Genomic DNA, 21,898 nt, shown 5'->3' with positions numbered 1-21,898 from the left:
TTGTAACGGGCGGCGCGTGGCCGCCACGGGCGCTTAGCAACGCCGTTGCCATCCCCACAGGCGGCGGCACCTGCGCACTGGCCTCTGGCCGGGCCCCGCTCGCCCGTTCTCTCAGGTAACAAGCACCCCCCCCAACCATCCGCCGCTCGCGAGCCGCCAGTGCGTGTGACCCCCCCCTCCACGCCACCCCCGCCCAACCCCTCAACGTCTCCTCAGCGGGCGCCACCTGCCGTTATTCCCCCGGCGGCGCAGGCGCGCTCGCGGAGCCTTCGGCTGCTGCGCGTCGTCGGCCCTTCCCTCACAACCGCCGCCGCCGCCGCCGCCGCCGCCGCCGCTTGTCAGGAGGAGGGAGTCGGAGGCGGGCCCGAGCGGGAGAGAAAGGCCGGGCGGAGGACGAGGAGGGAGGAGGACGAGGAGGTAGGCGGGGACCGCCTTGGCCGCCGCCAGTCGCGTGAGGAGAGCCAGGGGAGCCCTCGCGAGGCAGCGCAGCCCGCTCGCTCGTTGGGCGCCACAAGCCCGGCGTGAGGAGGCGAACGAGGCGGCGGCGGCGGCTCTCCCACCACGCACCGAGCGGAGGTGAGGCCGGGGCTAGTCAGCAGCCTCCCCTGCATCCCTCCCTCCTCCTCTCCTGCTGCTGCTGCTGCCTTTCATCCTCCCGTCTGTCTCGCCTGCTCCCTGGCACCTTCCACCCATCCCTCCTTCTCCTCTCTCTCTCTGTCTCCCTCTCCCCCCCAACCCCGCGACGCCCTCCTTCCTTCCCCCCTCTCCATCCCTCGCTTCCCATCTGCCACCTTTCACCCCCTCCCCATCCTTACCTTGGCATCCCTTCCTCCATCCCTCCATCCATCCTCCCTCCTTTGTGTTCACGCTCTTTCTCTCTTACCAGCCAGGCTGTCACAGCGCTCATTTAACACCCCCCACCCCCAACCTCCATCAAAATGCATGTCTATGTGCAGGATTTAAATTTCCTGCCTCTGTGAGAGGGAACCACATACATGCACAGTGTGTGTGTGTGTGTTCGTGTGTGTGTTTAATCCTCCCCCCCCCCTCTTTCCCTCCTTTCCCTTTCTTCTTCCTCCTCACATGCCTCTCTCTGTGCGCTGGCTTGGGAGAGAATCAGGCGGAGAATCCATCCCTCCTGCCCCCCTCCCCCTGTTCTGAATAAGTGGTCATTTTTCTGCAGTGTGTGTACTGTATATGTGTGGGTATACAGTAAAAGGAGGGGGGAAGGACCAGAGGAGCTTTTTGGGGTGTGTGTATGTGTGTGTGTGTCTGAGAAAGAGAGAGAGAGAAATCTCTCCTTTCCTCCTATTCATAGGGAAGGGATGCTTGCTTGCGCCCCTTTCATGTTAGCGGGTCCTTTATTCAATACAACATTTTCTTTTCTCTGGGCATTGGTTTTATGGTTCAGTGTATGCGTTTAAACTCCTCGCTGGGCGGCCTCTAAATTACAAAGTCTCCTCCTGCTTTTAATTGTCTCAGTAAGATACCACCAGGAAAAGGGAATAGAGAGAGTATAGTTGAAGAAGATAAGCCAGCCTTTTGCTGCCCATTCCCTAATTTAGGCCTCTTTAAGCTTCTGAGCAACTTCAGGCAACCTGCTTTATATCTGAGTCAGGATCCAGCTTGAGAGGTCTCTGGTCCCGCCAAGGCATTTGTTGAAAATGATGAAATGACATGAATTTATAGCTTAGTATAGTTATTATAGTTATTATGGTATAGAGTTATTTATACCCAATTGGTTTGAGTATCTTCCTCACCAAGCAACCTAATAAGCAGAGGTTTTAGGATGGGAAGTAATTGTGTTTATGTGTGAGCATTACGTTGGCAGAGTATTATCTGAACTGTGTGTTGAGTTTGTGTTGACTTCTGTGCAAAATGACAGTGTTGATAAGTGGGCAGAAAAAAGATGCTTGATTTTAAAACTTATACAATTAGTAGGCAGCTGCTTCTCTGATGGTTTGGTGTACCTTTGACTTATCACAGCTGGAAAAGGGTGATGACATTACACTTGCAGTTCACATTTTAGCTGCTGGGTTATGTGTCTTCTAATATATATCATGGGAGTGTTGCCATTTCGCCCTTCCCGTAGCAAATATATTGTCAGCAGTACTGTGACATTTTCAACTGTGTTGTTAGATAATATATTACACATAAATTTCCGTTTTGAGTTTGCCTATTGAATGAAGAAGTTTATTATGTACTTTGTCAACCTGAGCCTGTAGTCTGGAACTTTGACATTTTAAAAATACTACAATCAGCATTGTGCGGGTTTGTGTGTTACTCCCGCCACATATTTCCTTAGAGATGTTATATTCTGTTAACTTGTCAAAATTATTGGCAGGGTTCTTAATTGTGTATTCTGAATGGGTCGTATTCGTTACACTATTTTTTAAAACTGCTTTTTAAAAAATCATGTTTATTTCCTTAGTTGGAAGAGCATAAGACTGACATTTAATCATTGATAAAAACAAAATTCTATAAACAATATCATAATTTAAAACTAAATAAGCATATAATCATGGCTACTTGTCCAAGTGTTTAATTTAAAATGGTTTTTCTAATGTTGCAACTATATTTAAACTATATTTAAACAGAGCAAGTTTTATCTTTGTGAAACACAGTGAGCAACTGTTAGTAAAGGCATCTCAAGATGTACAAATTAAAATCCTAAATTAAAACTTAATTGGCATGTTCAGTTCGGTAAAAACCTACTACACATGTGAGTGGTTTTACAATTGAGACTTTTTCATCTGCATTTATGGGATCTGTTGGTGGCCATGTGAATGAAATTTCAATGTTCTTTCAGGGCCAGAACTCTTAAGGCAGAGTTATGACTCTTATTTTGAGTGTCCTTGCAGAGGGGGAATATTGGTAAATGTGAAATATGACATCAGTAGTATCACTGATGTGGTTGAGTCAAGTTTGTTACAAATCCCTGAAATATATATGCAATTTTGTGAGAAACTGTAGGACAAAGTGGATTGATGTCAATATACTCTGGATAGCTAAGTTGATAGAGCATGATGAGACTCTTAATCTCAGGGTTGTGGGTTCAGTCCCCATGTTGGGCAAAAGAGTCCTGCACTGCAGGGGGTTGGACTAGATGACCCTCATGGTCCCTTCCAACTCTACAAGTTTATGATTCTATGATCTTACAAGGTTGAAATAGGAAGACTATTAGCTGTATTAAATACACATGCATGTCCTTAAACTAGTAAGACAATATTGATGCGTAGTATATTCAAACATAATGTGGAACTTGTAATGTGAAACTCACTGTGGCAGTGTACAACCAATACATTGGTTTTCAATCCATTCACTTAAAGATACGTCTCTGTGTCTCTTATGTTGGTGTGAATACTCTATAAAATACTATCTATAACACTGCTATGCGGTAGGTCAGTTTAGAAAATATGTGATTAATGGGGTAGAATGAGTTGCATCTGGGGCAGGGCTAGATTTGATGGGATCCTCAGTGGTAGCAGAACCCTCCCCTTATCTTGGTAGTGTCAGGTGGGTATAGCAGCAAGATTTTATGTTTTATTTTTTTATACTCATCTAGCTGACCAGCACTGCTTCAGTTCCTGCCAATTAAATTCCCCAAAAGGTTTTTGTATACCTGGTAGTGTGTCCCTCCAAAGCGACACTGTCAGGGACCCAGCTGCATTGTGGGGAGATTAATATGGCAGGTGATAGCGTTCAAGGAGTGTTGAACCTGGATGACTACAGCTGGTGTTCTGGGTGATGACTAGGTATGCAGTTGTCCTTCTTGCGGATTTGGGCTGTTGACCACTCTACAGTGGTGGTGAATTGGCACCAGGCCTGATCTGTAGCCCAAGCCTGCCCCCGATGATGTTGAAATTTCCAGAAGTCCCCTGTTTTGGTTAGAATGGCTGTGTTAATAGTGTAATCATACACATCTTTACTCGTATGTTCATCTCACCAAGATGTGTTGAGGACTATAGGATTTAATTTTCTAATCTTGATGGTGCCTTGATAATCACATTAAATATACATTTCAGACACTTGGAATTCTGCTGGAGTTGATTAGCCAGAATCATAAGCACAGACACAGCTTCCTTTGTGCCCAAACAGAAACAAGCTGGGGATGAATTTTGTCCTGTTTTTGTTTCTCGCTTTGTAGAAGAATTGCATGTGTGTCCTACTCAACTGCAAACAAGCGGTTATTTTCTCCACTGATTCAGAAGGGTTTGCTAGCTCATTGTGCATCACCCATTTGAACTTGCTGTCTGCTACCATTAGCATGCTTTTTCAACTATTACTAGGAAGTTTTCACAGTTTCAAATGGATATATTTGAATCTTAAAGTTAACTGTGTATATCTCCCAATGAAAGTGCCTTGTAAATAATGTGAGTATGAAATTAGGTTAATCACTGCAACCGCAAATTAAATCCTTATTCCTCCCATTGGTTGTATGAAATGTTCAAGAGGTTCACATCTAGGCAAATTGTTGGAATGAGGTCCACTGGCTCCAGCTGGCCAAAGAAAGAAAGAAAGAAATTAAAAGTAAAAATAGAGGAGAAAGAGCTAAAGAAAAATCTACTCCCTGTGAACCTTGACTTGAAAGTCTCCTCTTAGCAAGAAGACAAACTTGGCCAAGAAAATGGGCTAAATGCAAAATGCAAAAAGCTTACACTCCATCTCCTCAAAACCCCATGCCAGTATACCTTGAGCATTTAGGAGAGATTCTGTTAGGCAAGGACTGAGGGTCAGTGCACAGAGTAAAGGAAGAGAAATAAGGATAGAAAGCTAAGTAAGGTAAGGGGTAGGCAACCCTTCTTTGTGTGTTCTCAGTATAAAGACCTCTCTCATTTAAAATCTTTCCCCAAACTCTGATTACTTCTCTCTCTTGTTATACTCCCGAATAACTTTCTTCTCATTAAAAACTGCTCCATTAATTTATGACTTTCACCAAGATCCTGTGCCTTCTTTGTTTCTTTTCCTTTCCTTTCCTTTCATCCTTTAATCTTTCAGCTTTCCTTATCAAAAGTAAGTTGCAAAGTCTGTCCAGGCCTGGACAAACAACCTTCAAACCACCTGGTTTCTAACTGCCTCAAACTAATTGCTCCAAACAAAGGTTTTTATCTCTAAACTGGAATGAAAATATCAGTTAAAATAAAAACAATATACTATAAAGGCAAACACCTGGGCAATTCCCAGATGACAGGAGAAGATGTCACTCACCACAATACTGAGTGCCCAGTTCTTATCTTGAACCCTTTCTTTACCCCAGAGTTTATAATAGGAGATCCCCTCCCCCTTGAATAGCTTCCTAGTTTAACCAAAGAGACACAGATAATTCCTAAACCCTGATGAGGAAACAGGTAAAATCAAAAGGTAGCCAAATATATAATTGAATGAAAGTAATATTTCATTCCCAATTAAACAAAAAATCTGTGTTGTTCCAGCATAAGATCTAATTGGTCACAGAGATAATTTTTCTCCCTTTTCTTGTTGTTAATTAGAACAGGGACTAACCAGAATGTCCTCATCTAGGGTTCCCGTGAGTGCTGCTGTCAGAGAACTGTCAACCATCCGGACATCCATCTTCAAAGGACAATATAGGGCCCATTGCTGTGCTTGTCTCAAAGTTTGTATGGTAGGAAAAATGATACATGCATTCAGGAATGCTTCAGCAGTATCTTTTCTGTTTCTCCAGGCTTCAGTTTAGGCATAATGATCATTACTGCTTACTGAAACTAAACGTTGGTTCATACAATATGTGGATCTGATCCTTCCGTTTAGTTCCTCAGAGCCCAGAAAATAAGTTCAAAGAGGACATAACTAATAAAGGGATGCCCTATTGGCACCCAGATGGGTTCAAACATTCACTGACCCTTACTAATGGTTGATGGGTTGAGAGAGAACAACATCATAGATGTGTTTCCAGTGGTGTTTCCAGCTACCCATCCCTTGCCCTTGGAAGCCTTGCAAGTGTTTGCAGGAGAGAGACTGTGAGCAACATTATGGGAGGTGTATTTTTAGGACTAAGGTGAAACAGTGAAGCTCTCTTGTTACTTTTGTTGTTGGATGCTGCATGTTGTTTAAGTAATCTTGTTAAATTTATAGTATTGAAATGTTGCTTTTTGTATATTATTTGCTTTTGTTTTGCTATGTTATTATGAAATTGTTTCCATAGTGTTTTTTTGAAACCTATTCCTGTTTTCTTTGTTGTAAGCATGATTACAGACGTTTAAGGTTACAGACACTTTAGATTACAGACTCTGCTAACCCAGAAATAATGCTTCAGGTTAAGAACTTTGCTTCAGGATAAGAACAGAAATCTTGCTCTGATGGTACAGAGGCAGCGGGAGGTCCCATTAGCTAAAGTGGTGCTTCAGGTTAAGAACAGTTTCAGGTTAAGAACGGACCTCCAGAACAAATTAAGTTCTTAAACCGAGGTACCACTGTACAAATAAAATGAATGAATGAATCTAGGAGCAGGTGCAAACCATGCTCTAGAGCTATAGTCCTAAATGGCTTTGGCTCTGTCTATCAGAAGGTTCTTCTCCACCCATCGTTCAGCCCAGACACTGAGCTCCTGCTCTGAGGGCCTTCTTCTTCTTTTTACTTTTTATTCAGATTTTATTTTATAATACATAGATCCATTTGATCAATTAACAAAATATAAACATATAAACATAAACATATATATATATATATATATATATATATATATATATATATATATAATTTAACTTGTTAATTTCTCATTGTTATGTCTTATTTGGTAATGTTTTTCTAATAAACCAATTTGGTATCACACTACCAGTTTTCTTTGCTTATTTTATATCACCTTTAAATAGAAAGAAAAAGTGAAAAAATTACCCCCCCCCCACCATTTTTTTTTAAATTAAAATTTGGACTTCCTGTTAATTCCTTATGTTTATACATATTCTGAAAACAGGAATGTACTTAAATCAATAGTCATTCTTTGAGATACTTGTCTGTTACACTCTAACAACACTTTGCATCCTTAACTGTGTTTTTCAACTCTTTCTTTAATCAGTCGAAAGCTGGCATAGTTAATGAGTTATTGCTATATTTTTGAATGTATTTCTTATATCCACTCCATTTTTCATTAAATTGTTGCTTTGATTTACCTCTAAGACTATTTGTCAATTGAGCCATCTCTGCATATTCCTGTAATTTACCTTGCCAGTCTATAATTTTTGGAACCTCCTGCTCTTTCCAACCTTTAGCCACAAGGATTGTAGCCACAGCTGTTGTGTATAAAAACACTTCTCTTGATTGCTTAGGAATATCCTTATCAAGTATACTCAATAGCAATACCTCTGGTCTTTTTTTTTTTAAAAGTTATTCCCAGCATCTTTTTTAATTCGTCATAGATCTTGCCCCCAAATATCTTAATTTTCCCACACGTCCACCACATGTGGAGCATATCGTCATTATTCCCTCCACATCTCCAGCATACATTTGCCAAATGCTTATACATTTTCGATAATCTGGAGGGGGTTAGATACCATCTATGTACCATCTTTAATACGGTATATTCTCTCTAATATTGTAACTCGCAGTAAATTTCAAAGTTATATTCCATAAATTTTCCCATTCTGTCATCATGATGGGATGTCCTATATCTTGAGCCCATTTTGTCATAGTGGCCTTTACTTCTTCATCCATATCCTCATAATCTAAGAGAAGTCTATACATTCTTGATATTATCTTACTTTTATTATTTAATAGCTCTCTTTCCAATTTAGAGGCCTCCCAATCAAATCCAATCTGTTTATCTTGTTTGAATATTTCGTACAGTTGGTGATAATCTAACCAGCTAGAAAAATGCTCTTTTATATCCTTGTATCTTTTGAGTTTTATTTGACCGTTTTCTTCTATTAATAATTCATTATACGTTATCCACTTTATTGTCATATTTTTCTTCCTAATTGCGATTGCCTCCAGTGGCGAAACCCATTTTGGGTTTTTTGGCTCTAGATATTTTTTATATTTGTCCCACACCTCATATAGGGCATTTCTTATGATTCGTAAAGCTCTTATGAACCCTGGTTTTATGCTCTGAGGGCCTTCTTGGTGGTTCCCTCATTGCGGGAAGCGAAGTTACAGGGAACCAGGCAGCGGGCCTTCTTGGTGGTGGTGCCCACCCTGTGGAATGCCCTCCTGTCAGATTTCAAATAGAAAGACAATTATAGGACTTTCTGTAGACATCTAAAGGCAGTCCTGTATTGGGAAGCTTTTAATTTCTGATGTATTGCGTGTTCTTTATATTCTTTTGGAAGCTGCCCAGAGTGGCTGTGGCAACCCAGTCAGGTGGGGTACAAGTAATTATTATTATTAATATTATTATTATTACCCACAACATCTGAAGTGTACCACATTGGCTACCTCTGATCTATAGTGTGTGTATGTATATATGTATTTGTTGTTGTTGTTTAGTCGTATCCGACTCTTCGTCACCCCATGGACCAGAGCACGCCAGGCACTCCTGTCTTCCGCTGCCTCCTGCAGTTTGGTCAAACTCATGTTAGTAGCTTTGAGAACACTGTCCAACCATCTCATCCTCTGTCATCCCCTTCTCCTTGTGCCCTCAATCTTTTCCAGCATCAGGGTCTTTTCTAGGGAGTCTTCTCTTCTCATGAGGTGGCCAAAGTATTTGAGCTACAGCTTCAGGATCTGTCCTTCCAGTGAGCACTCAGGGCTGATTTCCTTAAGAATGGATAGGTTTGATCTTCTTGCAGTCCATGAGACTCTCAAGAGTCTCCTCCAGCACCATAATTCAAAAGCATCAATTCTTCGACGATCAGCCTTCTTTATGGTCCAGCTCTCACTTCCATACATCACTACTGAGAAAGTGTTTGTGTGTATTATATTTACAGCTGTATAATATAATATGTATTTTATATTATATTTACAGTTATTCTGTAAGTAAAAAGTAAAAAGTTTTGGATGACTTATATACTGTGTCAAAACAGTGTGGTATTGGTATTAGAATGTGGGTACTGTATAGACATTAGAGGGTTCAGCTCATTAAGCACTTATTTATTATTTAGGCTACAATCTTGTATACACTTACCTGAGAGTGAGTTCCATTGAACTCAGTGGGGTTTAGACATGCATAGGATTGCACTTATTAAGGACTCCTTGAAGATGGAAGGAGGATTTGCTGACTGAGCTCCACATTGACCACACTAGGCCAACTTGATTCTTAAAGTTTTCTGAACAGGCTCCTCCTTCTGACCTTACCTGTCCCTAAGGGCTTCTCAACTTGTAGAGAACAATTGAGCTTGTGATAATTAGTTACTGCTTGTAGCTGGAGGGAATCATTTTTCCCAGTGATGTTTCATATTAAAGTACCACAAATTTGAGAATGGTTTGAGTTAGTAGTTTATTTAGGCTGTGTACACACTATACATTTAAAGCACATTTGAAGCACATTTTGTCCCCTCAAAGAATTCTGGATGCTGTAGTTTGTTAAAGGTTGCTGGGAATTGTAACTCTGTAAAGGTTAAACTACATTGCCCAGAATTCTTTGAGAGGGGAAATTGTGCTTTGAATGTGTTTATAGCTACACAGCCTTAGATTCATTACACTGCTCAGGACCTCAGTGCATTAAAGACTGCCTCTCCCCATATGAACCGACCCAGACTCTGCGCTTGCCATCCGAGGCCCTTCTCTGTGTCCCCTCCCTGAGAGTTTTGGAGGGTGACAGCATGAGAACAGGCCTTTTTGTCATGGCTCCCTGTCTGTGGAATGCTCTCCTCGGAGAGTCTCATCTGGTACCATCATTACATGTCTTTAGGCACCAAGCAAAAACATTTCTCTTTACTCAGGTCTTCAGCCATTAAATAATCTATGGCCTGTTAAATGTGTTTTTTTGGGGGAGCAGCTATTATTATTATTTTATTATGTTGTGTATTATTAGGCTCTGTATTATGTTTTTATTATTATACTGTGTTAATTATGTTCTTAATGTTGTGCACTGCCCTGGGATCATTGGATAAAGGGTTGTATATAAAACAAATAAATAAGAATAATACATAGGTGAAATAAAGGTTCTCTGCTGTCAACTAAAGAACATTTATGCTTTATGCCCATATGTTTCCCTATTTTTTAACATTAAAACCTATGTTTAATAGTTTGTGTGTTGCCATAGTGTGTGTCATGTGTGTTGCATTCCCGTGTTTTGGTGCTCTAGAAACAGTTTGGGCTCATTTGCATTGTCTACTATGTTCAGGCAATTCCAGCCTGAATTTTTCCAGACCCCAAGTATTCATGCATGAATACAGGCTACCTCCAGCCTAATAACTCTCCTCAGTCCACCAAATCACGAAATGACATTGAAGTGTAATGATGGTGGAAGCATGCCCAGGTATTCTCCTGACAGCTTAAATGCACAAAGCTTGTTCTTTGGTTGGCTGACAATCAGTCAGCTAGGCAAGAAATTGTTAAAGGATTACATGTCCCAAAGAAATTTTCCTCACTGAGATCTTCTAAGTACTTAATCTGTAGTTGAGGTGGAAGAAATCAATTGGGCAGCGATTTTTTTTAATTCCAGTTTTTCTAATTTTAAACTGTGAGTAATTAAGAATAGTGTTTGCAGTTTTTATTATAAGCTTTACTGTTGCTAAAGCCACATTGAAAGAGGAAAAGGTTGCCAGGTTCTATGTGGGCCAGAAAAACACTATTGTGAAAGAAGATTCATCTTACTTCTTCCTTCAGTGTACGGAAGTTGGAAGGACCTTGCCCTGTACTAAATCTCTAATTTCTAAAAGAGACTTGAGATATGTTGGTGCCAAATTTTCCAATATTTTGAAGGATATGCTTTGTAACACATCTGCTTTCTGCCTTTCTTTGGGCTGGGATTGAAAACAGCAGTGGGTGAGGCCAGAGCCACTATCTCCCAGCTCTCTGTTTTACATCATTGTGACCATACTACTCCTTTCTTGAGAAAGACAACCAGAGGGAGGGATCATCACGTGCTCTCTCATATCCCATTTCCCTGGCCATCCTGTTTGTTGTCTCTCTCCCTGTCACCCTGTTCTATGCTAACTGTCCATCAGTTTTCCCTGTCTATCTCTGTTGTGTCATTTTGTTCAGCTTTTGGCTCCACTATTTCCATATTTTGCTGCCATTTCCTTTCTTGACAGAAGAATGAGGGGGCAAGGGAAGCTTTAGGAGCTGCTGATTTAAGGTGCAGGAGGAGCCTTGAAGAAGTAGCTCCTGACAAAGCACACTTTGTCAGGAATGACAAGGGATGGGAAAGCAATGGCTCTTGAAAGGAAAGTGTGGTAGAATCATAGAATCATAGAGTTGGAAGAGACCACAAGGGCCATCCAGTCCAACCCCGTGCCAAGCAGGAAACACCATCAAAGCATTCCTGACAGATGGCTGTCAGGCCTCTGCTTAAAGACCTCCAAAGAAGGAGACTCCACACACTCCTTGGCAGCAAATTCCACTGCCGAACAGCTCTCACTGTCAGGAAGTTCTTCCTAATGTTTAAGTGGAATCTTCTTTCTTGTAGTTTGAATCCATTGCCCCGTGTCCGCTTCTCTGGAGCAGCAGAAAACAACCTTTCACCCTCCTCTATATGACATCCTTTTATATATTTGAACATGGCTATCATATCACCCCTTAACCTTCTCTTCTCCAGGCTAAACATACCCAGCTCCCTAAGCCGTTTCTCATAAGGCATCGTTTCCAGGCCTTTGACCATTTTGCTGGCCTCTTCTGGACACGTTCCAGCTCGTCAGTATCCTTCTTGAACTGTGGTGCCCAGAACTGGACACAGTATTCCAGGTGAGGTCTGACCAGAGCAGAATATAGTGGTACTATTACATCCCTTGATCTAGACGCTATACTCCTATTGATGCAGCCCAGAATTGCATTGGCTTTTTTAGCTGCTGCAGTATCCTTCTTGAACTGTGGTGTCAGTATCCTTCTTGAACTGTGGTGCCCAGAACTGGACACAGTATTCCAGGTGAGGTCTGACCAGAGCAGAATATAGTGGTACTATTACCTCCCTTGATCTAGACGCTATACTCCTATTGATGCAGCCCAGAATTGCATTGGCTTTTTTAGTGGTGCTCCCATGGAGGAGAGACTGTGGGCTGTGGTGTATACAGCAGACTGCATTAGTCCATGGGGCCAACATTTCCCAACCTCCTGCTTTTGGTCTTAGTCTCCTTTTTCAGAACCTGTCAAATTAGTACATAGCCAGTGTTGGAGGCACTGAGTACCAATTGCTAAGAATCACAAGTGGGGATAGTGCTGTTGCGTTCATGTCCTGCTTGTGGGCTTTCCATAGGCATCTGGTACAATGTTGTACTAGGGGACCTTTGGCCTGATTTAGCAGAGCTCTTGTATGCTAAAAATTGCAAGTCTGGTAATCATGTACATTTGAGGTGCTCTGCTCAAAATCCGTTTGAATGTGCTTTTTTTGCCTCCTGAGTTTTTTTTTAGTTCTTTGACATGAGCTTATAGACTTTCCCACAATAATTGTACAGCTTAACAAAAGAGTAGTCTGAAAAACTGGTTAGTCTGAAATATTATGTATATAAAGATGGTTTGAGTGTATAACTAAATACATCAATACTTGCTGATGTGCACAACAAATTAATGTGACTCTTAAAAATGGATGAAACTAACTGTTTCCACAACTGTGTTACTCTGGTTTCTGCAGGAAAAAAGGCATGCCTTTGGGTTGTGTCAGGGATTTGCCTTCTCCTCGTGAGGACAGCCCGGGGGGAGGTCCTACTCGTGAGGAGAGCCCTGGCGGGAGTACTCCTCGCGGGGAGAGAGGGGAAGGTGATCCTGCTAGTGGGGAGAATCAGGGTAGGAAACCTCCTTGAGAGCAGGTCTTGCTCAGGTACAGGGAGCCCCAGCCAATGCTGTCTGTCATCTGATTCCTCTCAAAGCCCATCGCCAGAACTCTCTCCCACGGAAGAGGAGGAGGAGTCGTGGGTCAGGGATGCTGGCCAGAGGCGATCAGAGGGGGAGTTGCAGCTTCCGGCACCAGCGCAGCATCGGGGGGGGGGTCAGAAGACACAGAAGATGTCGCTTCAGGGTGCCGAGGCTTTGGTGCTGGGCAGGAAACAGGAGAGGGGCACTTCCAGATTCTGCAAGTGACTGAGCAGTCATGTTTTTAGCTAGCTCTGCACTGTAAATAGTTATGCACAATAAAGCAATCTTTAGTGTAAGAGGACTCTGTCGTTACTCATGAGCAACACCGTGGTGTGCCCTGACAGGTTGGGATGATTTGCCATACGTTTTCAGTCCATGGGGCAGAGAAGGAATGTTTTCTGGATTATCCAGTGTGTCTGTGAATTGATACCATGTTGCACGTTGCTTCCAAGTCTTGTGCATGTTATTCTAACTTTGAAACATTTCAAAAATTTCAGTTTCATAGGATTCCAAACTTAGTTGCCTAGCATTAAAATATTAATAAGTATGGACAAGTATAAAGAAGATGCTTTGAAGCCTGGCATTATGACATGCCCCCCAAATTGCTCCAGCATTCACATTTGTGTGTGTGGAAGGGTATTTCCACCAGCTTCTATTGATTGTTATGAATCATCTTACCATTTCTATGTCTATTTCTTATACCTATATAATCTGATTTATGTCTGCTGTTTTTGATAGGTTCTGTATGACTAGGAGGACTCTGACACAAATGTGGTATATCCAGAAATACTTTTATTATTTTATACTAATCAATACTCTGCTGCAGAGAAAGATACTGTATTGGAAGAACTGCTTTTCAGATCTGTATAGTGTTTTGAAACTTAATATATTTTGTATGCAGTGATTAAAACATCTGCTGTTATGAAGATATGATAGCATTTTAAAAACAAAACTGAAATATAAGTAATATATTCTTTTTTTCCCACTGACATTTTTTATTTAACCGTGAAGCAAAAATAACCCGTTGGTTATAGGAACAAAATGTCAGCACTGCTGCCAGAATATTCCAGTGCTATATTTCTTGTACAGTACAAAGTGTGAGATATTTAAGTAAAACAGCAGTTAAATTTATCTTTTGAATATGCTGTAAATCTTTTCACAATAAGTTTCTTCAACACTTGTTTTACTGAATGTTGTTTGCCTCCTTTCTACACATTAGAGAGGCAGGTGGGTTCACCCCCCCCCCAGCTTAGAGGTATCCTCCAACCCACTGCATTGCCTTTATTGCTGCTGTCCTCTTGTCCTTTCCTTACCAGGTGGTAGAACAGAAAGGGGTTCTTCCCCCGTCCCATATTTTGCATTTCAGGGAAGTGGTTTCCAGTTGATTGTAGCCATTTCTGCCACCATTTGACCAAAGTGGCTCTGGGCCCACCTAAAGCTATTCTTGACAAATATAGTGCGCATGGCTGGAGCCAGGCCAGGTGGCAGTTGCACAGACCAGGCTGGTGAAGTGGGGATCGAGCACTCTGGTTCACCAGCCCTGGCAGCTTCTGTACTGATTGTGGAGAAAGTGAAGCCACTTTTGTAACAACTGAGGAAACCATTTGGGATAATGAGGCAAGAGCGTTCTATTCCATGCTTTGCCCAAGTCCATGTCTGAGCACCCCCTTTCGCTCCCTCCAGAGCGTTCTCCACGAAAACCCTCTCTTTAAAGCCAGCATGGTGTAGTGGTTAAGAGCGGTGGACTCGTAATCTGGTGACCTGGGTTCGTGTCTCCGCTCCTCCACATGCAGCTGCTGGGTGACCTTGGGCTAGTCACACTTCTCTGAAGTCTCTCAGCCCCACTCACCTCACAGAGTGTTTGTTGTGGGGGAGGAAGGGAAAGGAGAATGTGAGCCGCTTTGAGACTCCTTCGGGTAGTGATAAAGCGGGATATCAAATCCAAACTCTTCTTCTTCTTCTTCTTAATTGGGGCATATATCAAACTGCGGAAAACCTGAATTTACATTTGCTCCAATTGAGCACTAAAGAGCGGATTTTTTGTGGGGGAAGCTTGGTGGGGAGGGAGAAAACTGCTTGGATAACAAGCATTAAAGTGCAGACCTGTGCATGGAAAGAGCAGGGCTAAAGGTCAAGTGTGGATAATAACCCTTAACTTGCATGGAATTCCTGGTTGCCAGTGATGGCCAGGTGAGTGCTTAAAAGGCAAGTGTAGTAGAAAATAATCACTATTTCTTTTTCTTCCCAAATGCAGCATACATAGAGATGGAAATAATATTTTCCATATCAGAGCTCTGACATTTCGATTTTATGAAGCTTGAGAATGTAAGCCAAATTAAAACTACTAGTGTAAATAGTTAAAACTTACCCTAATGTGGCAGTTTTTGTCAATAGCACACTTTGGAAGTGAAGCCTGAATTGTGATGCCAGCTAAACGTACTGGAATTATTGCTTTCATTCCTGGTTATGGTTCTTTTGGATTGTGATGGTGATTGAAGCGGCTATCTTAGTTCTTTCTGCTTCTTATTCAACAGTGGGGAGTGCCTTTTGTAACATCTTTGTGGAGTTGCTAACTGTTTTCTTTCTGGGGAAAACATGTATCACAGATTGTGGAAGTAGATTTTGTTCTGTGCAGACAGTTCCTCACTTTCAACTCAGTTCTATTCTGTGTGAGAATTTATTACTGTTAATAGCAAAAACGCATTGCTTTTATATCTCACCTTTCCTTCAAGGAGTTCAAGGCAGTTTTTCTGATTCTTTCCCATCCTTCTTTATTCTCATAACAATTCTCTGAAGTAGATTAGGCAGAGAGATAAGTGACTGAATGAAAATCACCCAGTAAACCTCATTCCTCGCCCTGTTTCGTGAGCTTCTATTTTCCATATTAATGCTGCATTCATTAATATTTGTTTGTGAGAAAAAAAGAAAACTGTTCTTTTGTAAGTGGAGAAGATAACAGCATGTAAGGGCATTGATAAATGTAAGGGAAGAACTTGCTGTTGCTGTTGCTGAAGAAAACATAAAAATAACAAATTAAAGATAAATTAAATCCCTAAGCCAACAGATATAAAATAGATGTAAAATTTTGTTTTCTTTTAAACACACAGGATAGCTATCAGTCAAATTGAAATCAGCATGGGATAGACTTACTTCATGTCACAACAATATGCAAGTCATTATAGAGCAGATACATCATTATTGGCAGATGTAAGTAGAAAGAATGTGAACATGTACTTTAAGCTCAAATCAAGTAGTTTTGAGGATAGATGAAACCCTGTACACGCATTGAACTAAATTGTGGGTGGGACGTGAATCCTAGAAAACGTAATTTAAATCTGTAACTTGGCATTTTACTGGCTGGAGGTGTTGATCATCTCTGTGCTCACAGAGCACCCAAAAGCACATAATAATGTGCACACGGGCAAATATTAACATGGGAGAGGGCAGATTCCTATTAAACTTATGCCTGCAGCATGGCTAATAAGTGCTTACATTAATACTATATCTGGTGAAGGTAGGAGCTGCAGGGTAATTGGATGAAGCATGGTATCAAAATTTAATAAATAATGATAATATAGCACATTTTGTAAAGATGCTCTTTAGTGCTTTATGAGGAAAGCCCAGCAGCTGTGGTGTGGAATTGCAGTTGCTTTGTAAGTACTGATTTTGGAATGTGTAAAGTATTTAAGGCAGGTGTGGGGAACCTTCGGCCCTCTGTGTGTTGCTAGACTACAGCTCCCTTCACCGACCACTGACTATGCTGGCTGGGGCTGATAGGAGTGGGAGTCCAACAACATCTGGAGGATCACAGGTTTGCCACCTCTGTCCTAAGAGGTACCGTATGTGGGTGATGGAAGTCATAGGAGACTTCCCCCTTATTTTGGCATGCGTGGGTGAGCTGTTACTGTACCCTTTTTGAAGAGTGACTAAAAAGAGCTTTCACTTACAAGGCCAGGCTCTCTGCATTTGCCTTTGTTTCTTTCCTCTCTCCCATGAGGGGTAAAAACTGAAAAGCTGCTGTTTGCTGTTCATTCAGTGACACTTGGTGGAGAGTATCTTCCCATTGAGGAATCAGTGTAGTACCATATCACTTTCTTCATCGTGTAAAATGTGTGCATTAGAATACTTATATACTTGAGTATAAGCCTAGTTTTTCAGCACATTTTTTGTGCTGAAAAAGCTGCCCTCGGCTTATACTCAAGTGAGGCGGACGGTTGGGGCGGCAAGAAAGAAGCCCTTTCTCTCCGCTCGTGCCGCCGGCCCCGCCTGCTCACCCCAGTCAACCATTCCTTAAGAAGTGTACAAGAACGGCGGTTCTTTACTCTCCCCAGGCAGCTTGTTCCATTCCTGAACTGCTCACATAAATGCAAACTTTAGACCCCAGAAGGCAGAAAGCCTATCAGTTAAGGAAGTATTAAAACCCCACAGGTGCTCACTTTCCCTGGCTCCTGCTTAAACAGGACAGGACCCCAGCCTTCTCTGTATAACACAAGGGAACACTGCGGTGTGCGTTAAACCACAGAGCCCTAGGGCTTGCTGATCAGAAGAATGGCGGTTCGAATCCCCGCGATGGGGTGAGGTCCACAGCGGCAAAGGAGGAAGAGGAAGGAGCAGCCCAAAGGGCTGCTTTCGGGCTGCTCGTTCCTCCTCCTCCTCCTCCTCCACAGCGGCAAAGGTGAACCGGGTTATACTCGAGTCAATAAGCTTTCCTGGGTTTTTGTAAGGAAATTTGGTGCTTCGGCTTATATTCGGGTCGGCTTATACTCGAGTATATAGGTATGTAATATGAACATAGGAACTGCCTTATACTGAGTCACACAATGGCCTATCTAGTTCACTTTTGTTGGCACTGATTAGAAGCAGCTCTCCAGGGTTTCATACATGAGAGTTTTTTTTTTGCTGTACCTGGAGATGCCACTGATTGAATATGGGACCTTTTGCATGCAATGTATGAGCTCTCTAGTGAGCTACAACCATTTCCAGTTTGCCTTCTCTCTACAGTAGTGTTAACTTCTTCTGTATAAGCAGCAGTGCTTTTTTCTGGGTGTGTGTGTGTGTGTGCAGGGGGACACATACCCCTAAACACTTTGTGAATCTTTGTACTTTTGTCCATTTACTGTGTTTATTTCCCCCGATTTGAACTATAAAAATGGTGATTTTATTGAGTCAAAATGAGAGTACCCCTAAACATTTTTAAAGAAAAAGTGCACTGATTAGCAGCATAGTTCATGAAGCCTCTATTGAGCAGTATTTTACGGATAGCAGATTTAAAAAGACACCTATTGTATTTTGTTAACACACACCAACACTTTCTCTCAGGTTACACAAAGAAAGGATATTATTATAGTGACAATGCACTTCACTCCCACACCCAAGTTGTCCTGAAGGAGCATGGTAAAATATCAGTGGAAAGAGAAGAGGGATAGCATCAAAATTGCCAGGAAACAAACAAACAAACAAACAAACAAACAGGTGAACTTTAAACTTGTATTCAATGTATTCAAATACATTTTTGTCAGCAAAATGTCTTCTTCAGGGGCAACAGTCACATATTCTTCTGATTCAAAAAGGTCCTTTTGGTGTTCTCATTCACACAGGATATTTATCAGAATGCAGTTTCTCTTACATTCTCCAACAAATATGCAGAAAAAACTAGAACTCTGGGAAAGTGAATTTGTGAGCGGAAGAGCATGTAACTATTACTCTTGAGGAAGACATATTGTTGTCATGTTGGGCAGAGGAAATAAATGATCCTTCACCTTTTTGAGTCCCACTTCTTTGTTTTTCTGTTCTGGAAAAAGAAGCATCTAAAAACTTCCTATAAAAGGGCTGGGGGTGGCAGAAACTTGCTCTTGAATTTTTTTGTGGTATTTGTTACTGGCGAGTATTAACCGCTTTCAATTTTAACCTGAGGATTGTCATTTGTCCAGTTTTAACTTTAACTTTAATTTTAATTTATTTGAATTAATTTTGGGATGCATTTTAATTAATTGATTGCTTGTTTTATGCATATTGTATTATTTATATGATGTTAGCCGCTCTGAGCCCGACTCTGGCTGGGGAGGGCAGGGTACAAATAAATTATTATTATTATTATTATTATTATTATTAATCCATTGGGATGGAATGTATATAGATATTTTGATGATTTACCATGCAGCATATAAAGACCAATTCAGAAGTCTTACATTGTGGCATCTATGATTTTTAGTAAGCCTATGCTGACTTTTGGCTGCATTGCCTTGGACAGCTATGTAACTGCTCACCAAGCATATGCAGAACACCATTGCAACTGCTGGGTTTTTTGGCTACTGCCATAGGTTTTGGAAAACTACGGCCGGCATGTTAGACCATGTAGGTGGCTTGTGGCAGTGAGGTTGGCTAGGTGTCCTTTTGATTCCTGCCCATTATGGTTGATAAAATATAGTAGGAAGAGATTAACAGGATGAGTGGTCACTGCCTTGTTATGGGAGGTAGTTATTCCCAGTGCATTGAAAGTGGAAGTGGTGCATCCCTGTATTATGAGGTTTTCGGAAAATACTTCCTGGTATCTAATATTCCCTTTTTGGGCAAGGGTGGAGGCTGGCTGGGTGCAGGTATGGCTGGAGGAAGCAATTTTTCTAGACCCAATTCATTCTGGAATCTTAGCACTGACACAGCTTTGGTTGCCCTGACTAATGACATGTATTTGGTGAGAGACATGGAGGGTATGGTTCTCCTTGACCTCTCAGTGGCTGTTGGCACCATTGACCAAGGTTTTCTCAGAGTGACTTAGAAGGATGGAAGTTGAAGGCATTATATTACAGTGGTTCTCCTAGCTGCAGGGATGTCACTGAAAAGTAGTACTAGGAGATAGTTGTTTAGCCCTGTGTCTTTTGAGTTGTAAGGTCCTGAAAAAGAGTCCATTCTATGTCTTATGCTATTCAAGATATATATATGAAACCATTGGGAGCTGTCATTGGGCATTTGGAGCATGGTGCCACCAGTATGGTGATGAAATGCAGCTCTATCCATTTCATCTCAGTTGGGATGGGGAGAGATTGCACTTCCCCTGAAATCACAATCATAGTTTGACAGTATTCTTGGATTCTAATTTGTCACTTTCATGTGGCATCTATGGCTGCAAGTTACATCGCCTGTCTTAGGCTGATTTGCCAGATACGAGCATTCCTGGACTGGGATAGCCTTGCCTCAGTTGTCCATGCTCTAGTAACTCCACCTTAGACTACTATAATGTGCTGTATGAGGGGCTGCCCTTGAAAACATTTTGAAGGCTGCAGCTACTGCAAAATGCGGCTGATAGATTGTGGTAGGAAAGGGAGAACCTTGGAATAGTGGCATTTTAAAGGAAAATTTCTGAACCCTTCGCACCGAAGGATCAGCTCTAAAAATAAAATAAAAGGCTCCCAAAAGCACATACACATAATAGGTTACCAAGTTCAGGCAATGGTGTAGGTTTGGGACAGCATTGAGGAGACTTTTCAGGCACCATGTGACTGGTTCTCCAGATGCTTGAACTAAAGGTGTTAATTATCCTCAAGTTGCAAACCTTTGGTCAAGCTTTAGTGCTGACTGGGCTGCTTCTTACCCTCCAAGGATTTTATGGCGTTGCTGTGAAAAGTGGGAATTTTTTAAAAACCTTAGCAGTTTTTAATGTGTTAATTACAGCACTGTTAATTTTACCTCCCCTCACACTCTAGCAATTCTAATAAAAGTACCATTGACTATTGTTGTGCATTTATCTATTATCCATTGCTGCTTTCTTTTCATGCCTTCATAGATGTTACCTGAACAGAGTGAACAGTGAAACCTTTAAGTTTACCCCACACTGGACCATCTGTGAAACAAAGCTGAGAGCAGCTTAGTTTTGGAAGCAGCTTAGTTGCTTTAACAACAACAAAAATTAAAATGAAGATGCCTTAGAAGTTGAATCTTGTACCAAATATCTGATTTATACAAGGTGTACATGGCTGTTGATTCCATAGCTTTACTTAAGTTCAAAGTTCTTACATGTGTATTACTGTTACATGCCACCCCAATCTCTGAATCAGTGCAAGATTCCAGGGGGTCTGGTATGCTTTACCCAGAGTCCATGTTTCCATTTGGAAAATGAGGCATAGCAGAGACTGTGGTGTCTTTATGATATATGGTTTATATATACAACCTAAGCCTGCAGTGGAGGGGTTCCCAGCATTATACTCCAAGAGGAACTTGCCCTTTTGATAGGTGCAGCTAGTGATGTGAGGTAAGAATATTCTCTGGAGAATATTGCCAGTGTAAGTAATGAATAATGATTTTTTTGATCCAGTTACATTACTGGGCATTGTGTCATTCACCATTGGCGGTTCTGAAATGTGAGCTACAGAAAACATTTTTTATTTTTTATTTAGTTTTAAAAATGCTATTCATTTAATTAGATGAACATTTGTATTCGTATATATTTCAACTATATGTAATAGCCTCCGACGCCCCTTTTTTGGTGTGACCTTATTCTTAGCAATTCTGTACCCTTGGCCATACAGTGAATGTGAATCAAAGAATGTGAATTCACTGCATTGTCCCATTGAATAAAAGTATATGTACAGTTTTTGGTCCCCATCTGAACAAGTTTACCCATGAATAAACATGTATATTAACTAATTATATCATTTTCAATGCATTAAAATTATATCATTTTAATGAATATTCATTAAATGCATAATGCATTAAAATGAATATTCTCCTATTTTAAATGAAAATTCTCTAATATTCTCATTAATCAAGAATATACTTGAAAATATTCTCCAAAAGATTATTCTCGAGGATATTGTCCAAAAGATTATTCTCGAGAATTTAACATCACTAGGTGCAGCTCGGGATTTTAACAGACAACAACCATCATCCTCTCTCTCCAGCCTGCTACTTACTTCTACATTGTACCACTCCTAACTGATCTGTTCATCATTCAGCCTAACTTAATTAGCTCTTAACACATGGTTATTCTAGGAGATTAACA

At 41.3% G+C, this 21,898-nt stretch overlaps 1 protein-coding gene across 1 annotated transcript in view; it reads left to right on the top strand.

Moving 5' to 3' along the window:
• Positions 1-455: 455 nt before the first annotated feature.
• CTNNA2 (catenin alpha 2) overlaps positions 456-21,898 on the top strand; it is a 519,756-nt gene continuing 498,313 nt past the window's right edge. Inside the window, 1 exon segment of the mRNA XM_033160941.1 lies at positions 456-576. The gene's annotated coding sequence lies outside the window, so the exon portion shown is untranslated.

The sequence above is a fragment of the Lacerta agilis genome, chromosome 9 (assembly GCF_009819535.1).
Source record: "Lacerta agilis isolate rLacAgi1 chromosome 9, rLacAgi1.pri, whole genome shotgun sequence".
NCBI lineage: Eukaryota > Metazoa > Chordata > Lepidosauria > Squamata > Lacertidae > Lacerta > Lacerta agilis.
This window is presented reverse-complemented; position numbering and strand designations above follow the sequence as displayed.